Below are 17,886 nucleotides of genomic sequence, written 5' to 3'. Positions count from 1 at the left end.
ACCCCCCCAAGGGGGACTTCCCTAGTGGTGCAGTGGTTAAAAATCCGCCTGCCAATGCAGGGGACACGGGTTCGAGCCCTGGTCCGGGAGGATCCCACATGCCGCGGAGCAACTAAGCCCGTGTGCCACAACTACTGAGCCTGCGCTCTAGATCCCGCGAGCCACAACTACTGAGCCCGTGCGCCACAACTACTAAAGCCCGCGTGCCTAGTGCCTGCGCTCCGCAACAAGGGAAGCCACCGCAATGAGAAGCCCATGCAGTGCAACGAAGAGTAGCCCCCGCTCACCGCAACTAGAGAAAGCCCCTGTGCAGCAACGAAGACCCAACGCAGCCAAAACAAAAAATTAAATAAAATAAATTAAAAAAAAAAAAAAAACCCAAGGAGGCCAAGGAGGTATGCCCTATTTGTGCATTTTACAGAAGAGGAAACGGGCGCTCCAAAAGCTGAAATGACTCTCCCAGGGTCATATTTCCAGTAAGTGACAAAGCCAGGACTCAAATTCAACTTTCTCTGCCTCCAAAACCCATCCTGGTAGCTACCTTGAAATAATTTTATTGGATTGGCTTTCAACAGAGGCAGCTGACTTAAATGGGGTCAATTATTGGTGAGGGCCACACAGAGGTCTCCAGTGTCTCCCCAGTACCCTCCCCCAAGATGAAAAAAAACCTCTGGCGTTCTTCAGTTCTCCCAGGTGGGATGGGGGCCCCAAGTGGGTGGCGCAATTGGGTGTCTGGGTTGGAAAAACAAGCAGATCCAGACAAGGCTTCATTGTTAAGGACAGCCTGACTCTTTGGCCATTTAAACAAAACCAAGCAAGACAAAATGCTTGCTGCCTTATCTCTTAGAGAGAAGGGGGATGGGAAGGGCCCCAAGACTGGGTGTTGATCCTTCCCCCGCCAGCCTCAGGTGGTTGGGGCACTAGAGAGAGCACTGCCGGGGGGTCCAGGGTCTGAGTCCAGCAGGCTCTGCCACTGTCTGTGACCTTCTACTGCACACTGCCGACGTGTCCGGCACTGCACCGGTGCTTTCTGCGCACGGCCCCATTTGGTCTCTATGAGAGATTATTGTTATTTCAGAGAGAGATTACTGTTATTCCTGTTTTCAGACAAGGACACCAAGGCTCAGAGAAGACACCCAAGCAGGGAGCAGAGGGGTGCTGGAACCCAGGTTTATCGGATTGCAAAGTCTTTCCACTTCACTGTTTCTCCAGGGAGAGCAATACCGCAGAGGAGGGAGCAGCCTGGAAGCAATGAGCTCCCTGTCCTGGGGATGTGCAGGTATAGTCTGGGGATGCTGTAGGAGGCATGCTGCAGGAGGTGGCCAGGTGGTTCTCAATCTTGGCTGTGCTTTGACATCACCTGCAAAGCTTTAAAAACTATTGATGCCTGGGTCTTGCCCGAACTTTTAAAAGTTCCCTAGATGATTCTAATGTGTGCAGCAAATTTGAGAGCCGTGGGCCCAGATGCCCACTACAACCTCTCCCACCCTACACCTCTTGAAGGAAAGAAGGGCTTTGTTACTCTGACCCATTTACGAGAGGGGCAAAAAACAGGCAAAACGTAAGGGCCGAGGTCATGTTCTCGGGGCCCCACCACCAGCCACGAGTGTAGGCAACATGAGGGGACCCTAGCTTCAGAGGTGAACTCCTTTAAGATACTTGGGGGGTCCTGGCTCCCTTGTCAGTGGAAGAAAACTTTCCCTTTGAGCCTCCTGGGTGGGAGGGTGAGGCGAATTCTTCATGGCCTTTTTATTTTTTCTTTAGTAGAGTTCACTCATTCAAAAGCTAAACAGCTGTAGGATTAATGCTGGAAGACCACCTCCGCCGGTGGGCGTGTTTGGGAGCAAGAAGATAAAAGAACTCTGAGTGAGGCCTGTTTATTCTTTTCTGTAGGAGATTTGGTTCTAGGCTTGGGAAGAGCTGGGACTCTCAGACCTCGGCCCACACTTCCTCCCACCTGCCTTCCTTGTGCCCTCCAGCAGAATATCACAGATGGCAAGACAGCATGGGGTGGTGGGAAGAGGGAGGCCTGTGGAGTCCAGCAGACCTGGGGTCTGCCCAGACGCTCCTCTTAGCTGGCCACCCTGGACAGGAGCCACTCCTCTCTGACCTCATGCCTCGTGCTGACCTCACAGCGGTGCCCGGGTGCGTGTGCGCACATGCGTGTTAAATGATACTTTCCAACTTAGCGCCAGGAGCACCACCTCCAGGAAGCCTTTCCTGACTCCCTCCCCGCCCAGCACTGGACAAACCCAGCCCCTGGCCTTCTCTGCCACATTCTGTCACATTCAGTGTCATCACTACTTCTGCGTTCTCCCCTCCTGATGAGGTCGCTCATTCATTCATTACACAGAGCAGCTGCCCGGTGCCTGGGATTCATTCCATATGCCCTTCCCAAGCACCTGTTCTTTCAGACTCTGCTAGGAGATACAGGCAACAACAGCTAATATGCATTGAGTGCTTATTATGTGCTGGGTATTTTTCTGAGTGTTTTACATGTATAATGAATTTAATCCTCACCACAACTATAACTGTCCCCATTTTACAGATGGGGAAACTGAGGCCCAGAGAGGTTAAATCACTTGCCCAAGTCACATGGCTAGTAAGTGTGCACTCGGGCTGTGATCTGAGCATTGCCCTCTGCCACAATCTACAGACGTCGATGGGACCGGCCCCCGCCTTGGGAGCTCTCTTCACAATTTGGAAGTTTTGTATCTGTGGTTACTTGTTGAATGTCTATTTCCCCTGCAGACCAAAATCTCCCATCATGTTACGTTTTGTAATACGTAATCATGTGTGTATGCAGGGGGAGAGGGAGACCAAATGAACACTGCTTCCCTTGAAGTAATCTTCAAGCAAATCACAGCATCTGCTACCTGGACCCCAGACGGCTCCTCCCAACTGGGTCATTCCTGCCGCTAAGGTCTGAGAAGAACCAGGTCCCTGGACATCCCGGTCCTACTCCCTGCCTTGAACTTAGCTTGGGGCCTGCTCACTGGGAAGGTGGTGGGAATGGCAGCTCTCCCAATCCCGTCTGACAGAGTCCTCCCCAGGCGGCGAAGTGTCCTCCTCTGGGAAGCCCTCCTTGCTGCCTGGCACATCCTCCCTCCCGGCCTCACTGGATGGGCTCCTCCATCAGCTTCTTACTGAGTCACTTGATCACGAAGCTACTGAAGGGACCGGCAAGGGGACTCACGCTGACAGAGTACCTGCCTATGTGTCAGGCCTGGCACCTGTCGCCCGTTGTCTCATTTAACCCTCACAACACTGTGGTTGCCAGTGCCACTTTATAGAGAAGGAGGCAGAGGTACAAAGGTTGAGCGACTTGCCCAAGGGGCAGCTCGCATTGCCTCTCCTGGGTAGGGGTGGGGGCAGCCACTTTGTGCCAGGCACCCTGCTAGGCACTCTGTGGGGCGGAGGGGAGAATTGGGGTGGCAGAGAATCTATTTCTGACTGGCTGGCAAAGGAAGCACATCTACACAAGTCCAACCCACAGACCACAGTAGGCGAGTGAGGGCTGTGGATCTGTAGGGGAGGAGTCCTGGAAGCTTCTGGAAGGAGGCATCTTCAGGCCTGGCTAGATTCCTCACTGCTGCACTCCCATGACCGCCACAGGAAGAAGGGCAAGCCTTGGCCTACAAAGCTCTGGTGCCCTGCGGGTACTGCCCTGGAGGCTGCAAAGGGAGGAGAAGCAGCTGCCCAGCCAGCTGCCCTGCCAATGACCCCACTGTGGCCAGGTCCAGCCTGCCTCCAGCCCTGCCAACCTGGCCTGGCCCAGCCAGCTCCCAATCACAGGGTCTTCTCTGCCCAGCTAATGACCATGCTGCCAGCAGCCCTGGCCGCCACCCTCCTTCGGGGGAGGCAGCAGCTAACTACAGAGCCTGCTGGCCCAGACAGTGGCCAGGCCAAAAATCACAGCTGCCCGTCACACCACATCCTCTGGCCCTGAGGCTGTGGTCTCCTCCCCTACCTTCCAGGGTCACGAAGGACACTGCAGAAGGCTGGAGCTCTGGAAGCTCAGACACCATCCCCCTCACCACAGACCTGGGGAAACAGGACCACCGCATGGGTCTGATTCACCCCAAGTCACAGCCAGCCAGTGCAGAGCCCAAGGCCCCCTTCTCAACCTAGCACTGCCCTTCCCTAGCCCTGAGAAGAAGGCTCATTTCCAGGCTTTTTACCTGCGCAGCATGCTCTCGAGGTACCTGGGTAGAGTTGAAGAGGTGGGACATCTAAGAGCTATTGAGCTGTCTGTTCAGTCACAGATGAGAGCACGCTCTTGACTCCTCACTCCCCACTGTCTAGCTGTGTGACCTTGGGCAAGACAATGTACCTTTCTGAGCCCCGTCTTCCAGGGCATAACAGTAGCTACCACCCAGAGTTGTGAATGAGAGGATCTGTAAAACACTTAACACAGTGTCTGGCTCAGATAAGTTCTCAAGAGCATTAGCGATTGCTCATATCACCGTCACAATATTATTAAATGAGCATGTAGGGGCTTCCCTGGTGGCGTAGTGATTAAGAATCCACCTGCCAATGCCGGGGAAACAGGTTCAAGCCCTGGTCCTGGAAGATCCCACATGCCACGGAGCAACTAAGCCCGTGCGCCTCAACTACTGGGCCTGCGCTCTAGAGCCTGTGAGCCACAACTACTGAGCCTGCGTGCCACAACTACTGAAGCCTGTGCACCTAGAGCCTGTGCTCCGCAACAAGAGAAGCCACCGCAATGAGAAGCCCCGCAACAAAGAGTAGCCCCTGCTCGCTGCAACTAGAGAAAGCCCGCGTGCGGCAACGAAGACCCAACGCAGCCAAAATGAATAAATAAATTTATAAAAAATAAAAAAATAAAAAAATAAATGAGCATGTAGATGCATCTTACAAACTGTAAAATGTGATGCAATGGTAGGTATTGTTTATTACTAGTACTGTGAAGTGTTAAAGATTCAGAGGGGTGTGACCAGAGGGTTGGGTAATTCAGGAATGTTTCTGGGGGGATTTATGACCTGAATTGGGCCTTGACTGATGTGGAAGTGTGGAAGTGAGCAGAGCCGAGGATGGTATGGATGACCGGAGGAACCCCATAAACAAAGGGGCCACACATGATGTGTTTAGGAGACAGTGGTGAGCAATGACCAGGGGTCCATGCAGTGGCTGCAGTGGGCAAGGCCTTAAATGCACAACAAAGAGGCCTGGTCTCCATCTTACTGGTAAGAAGGAGTCACAGAGGGTTCTCAATTGGGGCCCCATGATGCTTTCTGCAATATGAATTCTGTCTGGCATTCAAGGCCCTCCACCGTCTGGTCACTCACCCACCCCTCTTCTCCACACCCCTCTCTGACCCCACAGATCCACCGTCATCACCCCAGAGTTCTCCCCACCTCCCTGCTTATTACACCATCCCATCTTCCCCACCATTAGCCCACCTCACGGTTCTCGTTCACAGTGAAGCACCCTTTCATTAAGTACCTTTCGTGCCATCTGCTTTACATATATGACCTCACAGTCACCCGTAACTACCCTCATTTTACAGAGGAGGGAGCAGAGGACTGGCTGGGTCGGGTATCTTGCTCACAGTCTCACAGTGAGTGAGTGGCACAGCCAGAATTCAACCTTGAACTGATGTCGGGACCCCTACTCTCTAAGGCAAGTTGCCTCTAGCCTTAGCCCAGACCCCTTTCTCCTTGATAAAGCCCTCTGGGTTACTCCAGTCCCCAAGAGCCTCTCCCTGCCACCCCTCCTGACCCACTTGGAATCGGAGGCCCACAGCTTGAGCCTGGTTCATCTATAGCTTGGTTTCCACTGTTTCCTGCGGGTCCACCTTGCACCCCAGTAAGAGAGCTGGGCTTGATATTAGGTCACTTTCTTCCTGTCGCCCCTTTCCCCCGTATCTGAGACTTTGTCTAGCACTGACGGGAACCACCTGCCTCCTCTGGTGGGGTTCAGAAGCTCAGCTGAGCACACAGCAATCAATTTCCCTGAGCCCACCTCGCAGCGAGGGGAGCCATAAATTATTCACCGCACCCTTGTGCCTAGGGAGGCCAGAGGGAATGAACACCCTCTCCCCACAATCCCAAAGAAAGCCAGCAGCCCTGGGATGAGGGGTCAGAACCCAGAGCCCCTTGCCAGGGTCCCCAAGCAGAATCCAGAGGGCTGTGGGCCCAGGGAGGTAGCACAGGGGAGCCTGACCCATACAGCTGAGCAAACCCAGGTCTGTGAATCTGCAACAGTAGCCTCCATTCCAATCCAAGGCAAGTCTGAGAATTTCTCTAGATTTCCTGGTCAAAATCCAAGCTTCCTTTTCTTATAGGGAAGGAAATAAATTATCTGGCCACGTGCTGTATATTTATATCTCATTTAAAGCTCACAGCAACCTTGTAAAGGAGGAATTCTAATTTATAGAGAAGCAGCTGGGGCTCAAAGGAGTGAAGTGACTTGCCCAAAACCACACGGCTGGTGGGAGGAATCAGAGCAGATTCACGCCGCCTGGTCTGTCTGACTCACTGCCGTCTGCCCGTGCCGCTTAGCCCTCCCCATTGGGAGCTAGTCACCACAACGCCTTTTCCATCTGGGTAGCTTCCAGGGCACCTGGTACGCAGTCAGCACTCAGTTCCTGAAGCAAACTCCAAGGCCCTGTGCAGGAGGTTTCACCTCTCTGCCCCTCAGCTTCCTGCACAAGGTAGCCATTAGGAACAAGCCCAGTCTTGGCAAACACCAAAAATTCTCTAGCACTTGACAGTGTGCCGGATGTGATGGCTCCATTATCTGAGCAGGTAACAAACAGCCTGCCTTGACCCCATTTTACAGGTGAGGCTTGGAGCCCTGGATGCATCCAAGAGGTCCCAGGTGGCTCCCCAGCCGCATTCTGCCTCACTCCAAGTTCCAGGTCCTTTCCACCCCACCGTGAAATGAGATCACAGGTGTGAAATTATCTCATCAAAGAGCAGCTTTGTTTAGATGCAGGGATTATTATGAGAATCTGAATCCCCACGATGGTGGAGGTGAGGCTGGAGAATCCCAAGCCCCTCAGTCACTTTCTCTTCCAGTTCCCCCAAACACTCCACCCCCAGGACTGAGCTTCCAGCCTCCAGCCGACCTCTCCACCCTCCCCCACCTCCCAGGGGCTTTCCAAGGTGGTTTCCCCTTGACTCCAGGAAGCTGGGCACAGCAGGGGTTAACCAGTCCCGGCCAAGGCCACCAGGGTTCCTACCTAGGCCACATCCCCTCCCCCTCCCCACCCAGAACAAGAGCCCACAGAGTCCATGCCAAGCACTCTTTCACAACACGCCTCTCCCTGCACAGCCCCAGGGGGGCAGCAGAAGGAGACCCTGCCTGGGAATCCAGACCCTCAGACTGTGCCCCCAGCCCTGAGACCTTGTGCAACCTGCGCCCCTCCTGGACCAGAGGTGTCTTGCAGGTTCCCTTGCCCAGGAGAGGCTGAGGTCAGACCTGAGGTTGGGGCCAAAGGCTATGGGGCTACTGATCTGCCTCAGGTCCCAGCACCTTGCACACAGATTCTCACAACAGCCTGATACGGGGTCACCCAGACCTCACATCAGGGGTGGGAAAACCCCAGCCAGTCACCCAGAAGATGATAACTTGGGAAGGGGAGTGGACACCTTGAAGGATGTTTGGGAAGGTTTTCTCAAGTGTACTTCTGGCTCAACTACTCACTTGCTTTAGGACCTCAGCAATTGGCACCCCCTGTCCCCAGGCCTCAGAGTCCCCCTTACTAATGTGAAGGATGTGAGCTGGGTGAGTGCTGAGGGGCCGCATCTCCTGCAGTTCTGATGGGCTGTGACTTAGGGACCTCTACAGTGTGTTCTCCCATCAGATAAGCAGAGTGTCAGGACCTCCGGAGCGTCTTAGAGACACTGGAGTCTGGCACACAGGGTACAGGGGCAGCTGCTCTGTCAGGGAGGGAAGATGTGGAAGTGGGAAGCTTCCCACTTCTTCCCTCAACTCTGGGTCACCTTTCCTGGGAGGTGACATGGCAATGGAGTGGGAGGGAAAGAGGCTAGGAGAAGCCACGTCCCAGCCTCAGGATCAGCTCTCCGATGCCCCAGTGGCCCCCACCTCAACCCCCCCGCCCCACCTCCTGCCATGCGGCTCTGCACTTCCTTTCTTTTTCTCTCCATTCTCTGCTCCTTTCCCTCTCCAGCATAACACTCCTCCCCAGTCTCAGCACCAGAGTAAAAGGAGCAGGGTCAATCAACCCCGTTGAACCTCAGTTTCCCCATCTGTAAGCGCTCTTAACAGCACACAACACCTTCTATCACACGGAGTAGTGAGCCATTTGCGCAAGGGTGGGGCGCGGAACGGCACACAATGGGCGCTCAATAAGTGCCCGTTTTCTCCCTTTTCCTCCTCCCTTTCCCGCGCCCCCTCCTAGCCAGTTCCAGCCTCAGCTAGTACCCAGTGCACACCCGCAGGTGGCCCCAGCGCTGCCGGGATGGGGTCGGAGGCCGCCCGGCATCCGGGGCTCTCTCACCTGCACTTCTCGGCTCTCTCTTGTGTTCTCTTGGGGGCAAGCGCTCAGCCCCTCTCCTGGGGCGGCAGGAAGGTGGCAGCTTCGACTCGAAGCACCAGCCCGGTCTGGTTCAGTCCGAGTATCCAGCCCGCCTTGGACCCCTCACGGGGCGCTGAACTCGGGCCGGGGTTTCCTGAATGTTCGCACGGTCCCAAGTCCGAAGCACCGGATCGGAGGCAGCTGAAGGTTCGGGTTTCGGGGAGCCAGAGTCTGGAGGCGTCCGGGCTGCTTTGCACTCAGTCAGGGGGCTGGGGGCACCCCGCCTTAACCGCGGTCGGAGGGCTGGGGGCTCCAACACACACTATAGAAAGGCTGGGAATGAGCCCTTAACCCTAGAGCCGTATGGTGGGCCAGGAGCGTCCCTCTCCGGTGCACTGGATCAGGGTCGGGGGCTCGGGGCGTCCCGGCCACACGCCCCGGACCGCGGGGCAGGGAGCGTCCCGGCGGAACCCGGGGCTGGGACAGGCGGGGCAGGGCAGGGCGCCGGCGAGGAGGCGCGGAGCCCGGCGGGGAAGTCTTCTTAGGTTCGGATTCGGCTCGCTCTGCAAAATGGGGCGGTCCCCGGCGCGGCAGCTGACTCCAGAGCTCCGGGCCGCGGCTATACTTCCTCCTCTTCCCCCGGCTCACTAGCCGCTCGCTCAGTCCCGCGCCGCAGCCGCTGCCACCCCCGCCGCTGTCACCCCCGCCGCCCACCCCCACAGGAGCTGCAGTCGAGCCGGAGCCGAGCAGAGCCTAGGTAGCGCCGCTCAGCGCCGGAGCGCCTGCCAGCGCGGCCCCGCCCGAGTGGGGGCGGGGTCAGCCTGAGGCCCCGCCCCACCCCGGCCACCGGCAGGGGGCGGGGCGAGCTCCAGATCCCCTCCCCCCGGTCCCGCGCCGTCGGGCAGCGGGAGCCAATCGGAGAGTGGGAAAAGAGCGGAGGTCTGCGGAACGTGGACTCTACCTCGGAGAGGGCGGGGCAGAAGTGGAGAGGTGCCGCCCGAGAGAGGACAATGGAGGGGGAGGATGGTTTAAAGAGCTGAGCGAGAGGAGAGGGTAACCTGGGGACCCGGATGGAGGGAGAGGTGGGGAGGGCTGGTTTGTCTGGGACCTGGGGTGGGGGAGTCATGGGGTAGGAACAGGGGTCGGGGTGGGAAAAGGATTAGGAGGTAGGCTAGGTGAGTTATCCGGGGGTAGTGGAGTCCCCAGGGATAGTGGAGCCCTCGGGACTGGTGGGACACACCCTCACAGTACCCTTCTCCTTCCCAGCTAATAGGGCTCAGCGCGAGGAGGCGAGCTTGGATGCAGTGAAATATTCGGGTTTCAGGAAGCAGTGAAAAACAAGTTTCTGAAGATAAAGAGCGGATCTTCCTTCAACATTTCGCCTTTCCCAGCGCCCATCCGCGGGGAGGTGCGTCGTTGTCAGTTTTAAAAATAAGAAGTTAAGAGCAGAGGTGTGTGAGGACCACACACACACACACACACACACACACACACACACACACACCATCAAGAGTACTGAGTTCTGCTCCGAGCTCCTGCCCCTCCCCTCTCCCCCCCCCCCCCCCCACCCCAGAGCCTTGGGGTTGGAGCTGTGTCTGATTTATCTCTGAGTCCCAAGCACCCAGCACAGGGCGGGGCACAGAGCTGGTCTTGGAGGGTTTTGATGTATGAATGAATGAGTGTTGAATGTCCTGCAGGGGCCATGTGAAAGCCACTAATTGGTCTGGGGAGCGAAAGAATGGAGGCCGCAGAGGACAGGTTATCTGTAAGCCTCACCACGAACCTTATGCAGTAGGTACTCCATTTCACTGATGAGGCCACCAAAGCAGAGAGAGGCCAAATGATGTTCCCAAGACCATATAGCTGGCACAGGATTCCATCTACTCATCACTATCACTATCTATAGGTCAGGGGACTTCCCTGGCGGTCCAGTGGTTAAGACTCCATGCTTCCGGGGGCTTCCCTGGTGGCACAGTGGTTAAGAATCCGCCTGCCAATGCAGGGGACACAGGTTCGAGCCCTAGTCCGGGAAGACCTCACATGCCGCAGAGCAACTAAGCCCGTGTGCCACAACTGAGCCTGCACTCTAGAGCCCGCGAGCCACAACTACTGAGCCCGTGTGCCACAACTACTGAAGCCCACGCGCCTAGAGCCCGTGCTCCACAACAAGAGAAGCCACTGCCATGAGAAACCCGTGCACCGCAACGAGGAGTAGCCCCCGCTCGCCGCAGCTAGAGAAAGCCCGCACGCAGCAACGAAGACCCAACACAGCCAAAAACAAATTCATTAATTAATTAAAAAAGACTCCGTGCTTCCAGTGCAGGGGGTGCAGGTTCCATCCCTGGTCGGGGAACTAAGATCCCACGTGCCATGCAGTGTGGCCAAGAAAACAACCACTAACATTCTAGGGCAAAGCTATGTGGCTTTGAACAGGTTACTCAACCCCTCTGAGCCTCTGTTTCCTCGTCTGTAAAAGGGAAATAAAGATGTTGCTACTTGGCAGGAACTGGGCAGGCACCAGGCTTCAGAGGGTGGAGGGAAGGGTCTTCCTGGCAGAGGAAATAGCATGTGCAAAAGCATGGAGTCTGAAAGAACACCTCTGGGGACCCCTGGCCTATTCTGGGGGGGATTAGGAGAGTCTTCCCTCAGGGCAGACTCAGGCCAGAAGTAGAGGTTAGTTAGCTTAGGAGGGAACCTCAGGGAATGGACAGTGCTCTGTCTGGGCAAAGGCCAGCCTGGGCAAAACCCTGGAGGTGGGGGAGAGCACTGCCCTGTTGAAGAATCCCCAACAAGTTCAGGGTAGCTGGAGCTCCCAGAGAAGGGACAGCAGAACAGATGGGAAGAGGCAGGCGGAGCCAAACAGGAGAGAGTTCAGACTTTTTTCTAAAGGCCAAGAACTCTGTTGGGGTCTTGCTCATGACCCTGAACCCAGTAGGGTTTTGCTGAGGCCACAGCCTGGAAGCCCCTGAGTCTTGACTCACTGGTTATCAGAGAGGCGCCCTGGGAAGTTTTTAAGCTAGGCGTTGTTATGGGAAAGATAGCACTTTGTAGGGAAACCAGGTAGCATGAAAACATTCAAAGCCCACAAGAGGCAAATAGTGTGGGGCAAATGGTGTGAAGGGTTGGAGTCCTCCATGAGGCCTGGACCCAGAGCTCTGCCCATCCCCTCTTTATTTTTTATTTTTATTTTTTAAATAAATTTATTTATTTATTTTTGGCTGCATTGGGTCTTCGTTGCTGCGCGCGGACTTTCTCTAGTTGTGGCGAGCAGGGGCTACTCTTCGTTGTGGTGTGCAGGCTTCTCATTGCGGTGGCTTCTCTTGCTGTGGAGCAGGGCTCTAGGCGCATGGGCTTCAGTAGTTGTGGCACGAGGGCTCAGCAGTTGTGGCGCACGGGCTTAGTTGCTCTGCGGCATGTGGGATCTTCCCGGACCAGGGCTCGAACCCGTGTCCCCTGCATTGGCAGGCGGATTCTTAACCACTGCGCCACCAGGGAATTCCCCCCATCCCCTCTTTAGAGTGCACCAGCCTTAGAGTCTGGTTGGGAGAAAAAGGAAGAGGGTGAGCTGGAGGCTGAAGTCCAAGCTGGGTGGGGGGAGGGGAGGGATGCCCTCTCCTGGCCAAGCCCAGGGGTGGGGGTGGGGAGATTGGCCCAGGAAGCTTGCACTGGTGGCTGTGCAAGCTGGAGGGCTTGCAAGCTATTTTGCTAAGAAGCCTTGTGACTTCTTCCTCTGCTCAGAACCTTCTGTGGCTCCCAGTTGCCAGCGTGATCAAGTCCTAGGTTCCTAGCCTGGTATTCCAGCCCCTCCATTGCTGCTCTCTGCCAACCCCATGCGCTTCGTCTCCCAATTGCTTCCCTTTCCCCTCACATCAAACTTCTCTCAACTCCACCCATAAGCAGGATACAGTCTCTCCCCTCCATGTGGTTGCTCTAGCTTGTCTGGGGGACCATGTTCCCCTTTTCTCCTGAGTTAATTCCTATTTCCCTGCTGGCCTGAAGGGAAGAAACTTTGGGGCAAATGCCCGTCTGTCCTCCTCTTTGCTGTATCCTCAGAGCCTAGCACAGTCTGGCACGTAGTAGGTGCTCAGTAAATAATTGTTGAATGAATGCTCCATCTCTCAAATCAAGTGTCTCCTTCTCTGAGAAGCCTTCCCGGACTCCCCCAGAAAGTCTGTCTTTGGTCTGGCATCTCTCGTCTTGAAGGCTCTGTAATCAGGCATTTCGTGTTTTGTTGGACTCACTGGGCCAGGAGCACCTCCGTGGCTATGCGTCCTGCACCCATCACCAGCAGAGAGCCTGGTGCCCTTGTGAGACCTCAGCACTGGGAGATGAATGAGGCTCTCACAGAGCCCCCAAAGCGGGTCAGATGAGCAGAATGCCTGCATGAAAAGGAGGCTTTCAGAACAGACCCTCCATGACCCATGAGGCCCTGGAGAGAGGTGCCCAAGGTTACCAGGAGGTGACCAGCACACAGTTCTCAGACGCCCACATTTGCCCTCTGACTACCCTTCCGGGGGAGAAAGTCTCCTGACGCTGGAGAATCAGGCCTTTTTGTGGCCAGAGAGGCTCACAAAGTGTGACAGAGGCATGGTCACGGTAGCTTGTCTGAGGGTGATTGAGGGCTCAGAGGCCGGCTCTGAACCTGGGCCTCGGGGCTGACAGGAAATGCTAGCCTTGTCAGCCTGGTGCTGGGCTCCAAGAACCTTCGCCCTCCTGACATTCTTCTGACCTTACTTTCTTCTGCAGCTTCAGCTCTGTTGCAAGCTCCTTCCCAATCTCAGTACAAATGAACATTCACTTTCATGCCTACATTTACATTAAAAATTTCACATTTTTTTTTCTTAAATAGGGCCACCAAATTGCGTAAGGCTTCACACCCTGTGAGATCTGCTTCCAACAGATCCTTACAATGCACCCACCACGTGTAGGCACTGTGCTTGGTGCAGGCAGATGTGGCCCTCCTGCAGCTCACTGTCTGGTGTGGGGTTGATAGGCTCAGCTGAACTTGTTGGCCCTCACAATACATCCTGCTTTCCTGCCTCTGCCTCTGCCAGCCCAGATTCCTTTCCCCAGCTCTCCTGCCTGCATGCGCCCCACTCGGCCACTGGACTTCTCTCCATCCTAAAGGCCCAGTACACAAATTGACCTCTCTGAGAAGCCTGCCTGACTCCCCCAGTGGGGGGCACGGCATCGTCCCACGGAGCTGGTGACGCGGCTCTTTGTGCCTCTCTTAGGGCTCTGATCTGCTTAGATGTTGGGCTCTTTCTGGGTTGGTGTTCCCACTGGAGTGTGAGCTTCTAGACAGCAAGGAATGCAGTCTTGTTTCTCTCTGTCCCCACCCCACCACCCTGCCCTGCTCATCCCACATTTACCAAGAATTCTTAGGCTGGATGCAGTCCCAGACCAAATATTGGGCATCCAGGGATGGGACAATCAGGGAGGAGCCGCCCTTGACATCAAGGAGCCCAGTGTTCCACAGCAAGAGAAGCCACCACAAGAAGCCCAGGGCTCTCTGCAGTGGCGGTGTACACAGAATGCGCAGCGAACACAGAGGAGGCTGCCTGATTCAGCAGGGGGAGGGTGGGGCAGGGTCGAGCCGGCTTCACTGGGAAGGTGGCACTTGAGGCAGAGGGAACGCTGAGCACAAAGGCATGAAAGTGGGAACTGGCAGGTGATGGGTGAGAAGTTCGGTGTGTTTGGGGGAATGGGAATGACACAGGAAGGAAGAAATGGAGGTCGCACTGGGAGTAGTTAGAGCACAGACTCTGGACCCACATGGCCTGGGCTTGAATCCCGGCTCTGCCATCACTAACTCTGTCATTGCTCTGTGCCTCGGTCTCCCCATCTGTAAAGTGAGAATAATACTAGTACCTACTTTGTAGTCTATTTATAAGGATAAAATGAGTTAATTTCTATAAAAGCTTAGGGCAGTGTTGGTACATGATAAGCCCCACTGTGAGTGTCTGATAAACAGGATGGAGCTGGAGGGGACTGCACAGGCCACGTTAGGTGGGGCTTTGAGTTTGGCCTTTATATCCAGAGGGTACCAGAGCGTTAACAAAGGGGGCGGGGTGAAGGGGAGGAGGCAGCTTGGCTTAGATCCAGCCTTGCTCCTCCCAGCCCATGAACACCCAGAGGGCCTCCTGCTGGCCCCCAGCCCTGCCCACCTCTCCCCTTCCCTGGCCTTCCGGTGCCCCCAGTAGCCCTGTGGCATCAATTGATGTATAGTGGGACTGTAGGGGCTGGGGCCACCCCTACCCCGGAACACCCGGGGAAACTTTATGGCCCGATTAATTGCCAAAGGAGGTCAAGGAGGGGCCCCAAGGAGGACCAAGGCACATGGGCAGGGCCTAGCATCCAGGCCCTGGCTGGGCTGAAAGGATGGTGGGATTGGATCCAAGTGTGTGTTCAGTGGGGAATGGATGGGGGGTGGGGGGAGAAAGTCAACTGCCAGCACTGAGGGTGAAGTTGGATATCGGACACTTGGGGCCTGATGCAGAGGGCTCGGGAGCCAGACGAGCATCCTGGCCCAGGCACCTCCCCTCTCTGCCTCGGCTTCTCCGTGAGTAAAATGGAGACGAGAAGCGTGGCCCCTTGAAGGTGGTGGGGACGGAAGGAGAGGCAGTGCTCCGTCACCAGGCCTGAGGTAGCATGGTGCGTGTGCCGACACCAAACTCAATTCCGCGGCACCGAGGCAGAAGGGCCAGGAGCATCTGTGGCTGGAGAGGTGGCAGGGGGACGTGTCACATGTCTTTGTCATTGAGTTTGGCTTCTTTGCTGAGGGCAGAGGGGACCCCTGGGAAGGTCTAAGCGGTGGTAACAAGGTCAGGTAACAGAGCTCAGCCTGATCACCGTCTGGAGAAGAGACAGGCACGGAGGCCGGCTGGCACCTGTTTTAAGAGTCCAGGTGACAAGGAGAGATGAGGGTCTGAACTGGGCCCTGGCCGTGGGGCAGGGGTGGGAGGTCAGGAACCTTTCGGAGTTGGGGGAGAGGCAGGCCGCTGATGGTGTCTCTGTGGGGTAAGGGGGAGAGAGAGTGAGTTGGGTGCGGAGCTCAGGAGAGGGACCAGGCCCGAGGCCACGGCCTGAGACAGGCTTTGGGATGAGAGGGTCAGCGGCCCCAGGGAGGGAGTGGGAAATCCACAGGGACGGGTGGGCAGGCGATGGGGCCCAGAAAGAGCCAGAGAAGGACTGGTCAGAGAAGGCGGAGAGAGGGGGGAATCAGACACTGAGCGAAGAGTGAGCAGCAAGGAGAGGTGAGCACGGCCAGGACGGAAGCATCCTGGGGTCAGTGGCTGGGACTGAGGGTGGCCCGGGGGAGGTGGAGGCAGGAGGAGGGGTGCACTTGGAGCTGGTGTGGGTGCCCTCCCCAGGGTAGCTGCAAAGGGTGCATGCTTGGGTGGCAGCTGGAGGAGGAGGCGGAGGTAGAGGCTTTTAAAGAGGACTTAAAACCGTGAGCACGGACGAGATAACGGGTAAGGTTAGAGAGGCAGCACCTCCACTTCAGGGGCTGGGGGGACCCTAGTGGGGGTGGGGCAGGTGAGGAAGATCAGGCCTGGGGTCTCAGCGAAGCAGGAGGCCAGAGGAGGGCCAGGTGGGGCAGCCGAGGCAGAGGCCTGAAGCTGGGAGCCTTGCTGTGGAAAGTGAAAGGGGAGGGAAAAAGTCCGACTGAGATGGAAATCTGTGGCAGCTCCTTTCCCCTGGTGGAGGGGCTGGGGGCGGCTTCGGGGAATGCTTGTGTCAATGATACCGGGCCCCCCTTCCCATTCTCCTGGATCCCTGCTCAGGCTCCAGTCTTGAAAGGGCAGGGAACTTCAGGGCTTCTCGGACCCCAAAGTCTGTGGGCTTCCTCCCTCCCACCAGGCCTTGCCACCAGCAGATGGGAATTTTCGTGATCCCAGTAACGCCAAGCTTACCTTTACCAGCACCTCCTGATGCTCACGAGAGGGGGTGTCTGGGCTGGCTCCACCACCGTCAATTGCCAGGGTCTGCTACCTGCTGGACCATGAACTCCTTGTCAGATTTACTTTTGTGTCTCCAGTACAGGGTATGAGGGATACCCAACAGGCAGGCGCCCAGTACCTTTCACTAAAGAAAGGCAAAGGGGATGCCTTCATCTGGCTGCCTCTGCTGCCCCCTGCTGTATGATCCTGATTGGTGCAGAATAATAATCCTAATTGCTAACACTAGAGCACTGGTTCTCAAACTTTTTGGTCTCAGGACTGTTTTTCACACCCTAAAAATTATTGAGGACCCCAAAGAACTCCTATTTATATGGCTTGTATCGGTATTTACAGTATTATAAATTTAAACTGAGACATTTAAAATATTTAAGTAATTAATTTAAAATAGTTATAACAATCTTAGTAAATGTTAACGTACCTTAATGAAAAACACCTACATTTTCCAAAACAACAAATTACAGGTGGGCTTCCCTGGTGGCGCAGTGATTAAGAATCCGCCTACCAATGCAAGGAACATGGGTTTGAGCCCTGGTCCGGGAAGATCCCACATGCTGAGGAGCAACTAAGCCGGTGCACCGCAACTACTGAGCCCGCGCTCTAGAGCCTGCGCGCCACAACTACTGAGCCTATGTGCCATAACTTCTGAAGCCTGTGAGCCTAGAGCCTGTGCTCTGCAACAAGAGAAGCCACTGCAATGAGAAGCCCGCGCACCACAACGAAGAGTAGCCCCCACTAACTGCAAGTAGAGAAAGCCCGTGCACAGCAAAGAAGTCCCAAGCAGCCAAAATTAATTAATTAATTAATTAAGAAAAAAATAAAGCATTCTTTAAAAAAAAAATTAGAGGCATTTTTTTTATATGTTTACAAAAAATGTTAATGGCTGGCCTAATAAATGACAGTTGGATTCTCATACCTGCTTCTGAATTCAGTCAGATGCAATATATTGTTTTGGTTAAAGTTTACAAAGAAAATACAGGCTTATACTGATATGAGTTAGAAAAGGGAGGAGTATTTTATGGGCCTTTTCAAATAATTGTGGCTATTATTTTATACTAACTTAATCTTGAAATATTTCTTGAAGTTTAGTTACTATTAAAATCTGAAACCATGGGACTTCCCTGGTGGCACAGTGGATAAGACACTGCGCTCCCAATGCAGGGGGCCTGGGTTCGGTCCCTGGTCAGGAAACTAGATCCCACAGGCATGCTGCAACTAAGAGTTTGCATGCCACAACTAAGGAGCCCTGGAGCCACAATTAAGGAGCCTGCCTGCCACAACTAAGGAGCCCACGTGCTGCAACTAAGGAGTGCACCTGCCGCAAATAAGACCCAGTGCAACCAAATAAAAAAAAAAAACTGAAACCATATCAATGAGATTTTCTTACTTAGTTACATTAAAATCCATTGGTCTCCTTTG

At 55.1% G+C, this 17,886-nt stretch overlaps 1 protein-coding gene across 8 annotated transcripts in view; it reads right to left on the bottom strand.

Moving 5' to 3' along the window:
• The window catches only part of GDPD5 (glycerophosphodiester phosphodiesterase domain containing 5), an 89,921-nt gene extending 80,715 nt beyond the window's left edge, over nucleotides 1-9,206 (bottom strand). For 3 of the 8 annotated variants that reach the window (XM_082477834.1, XM_082477833.1, XM_082477836.1), the window contains exon 1: nucleotides 8,489-9,203. The gene's annotated coding sequence lies outside the window, so the exon portion shown is untranslated. Of the gene's footprint in view, nucleotides 1-8,488 lie in introns of all 8 variants that reach the window. The other 5 variants (XM_082477838.1, XM_082477840.1, XM_082477841.1 and 2 more) reach the window with 4 other exon arrangements.
• Between the last annotated feature and the right edge of the window lie 8,680 nt (nucleotides 9,207-17,886).

Source organism: Balaenoptera physalus (assembly GCF_965194825.1).
Source record: "Balaenoptera physalus genome assembly, chromosome: 10".
Taxonomy (NCBI): domain Eukaryota; kingdom Metazoa; phylum Chordata; class Mammalia; order Artiodactyla; family Balaenopteridae; genus Balaenoptera; species Balaenoptera physalus.
Note: the sequence above shows the minus strand (reverse complement) of the source record. Positions and strands in the feature narration are given on the sequence as shown.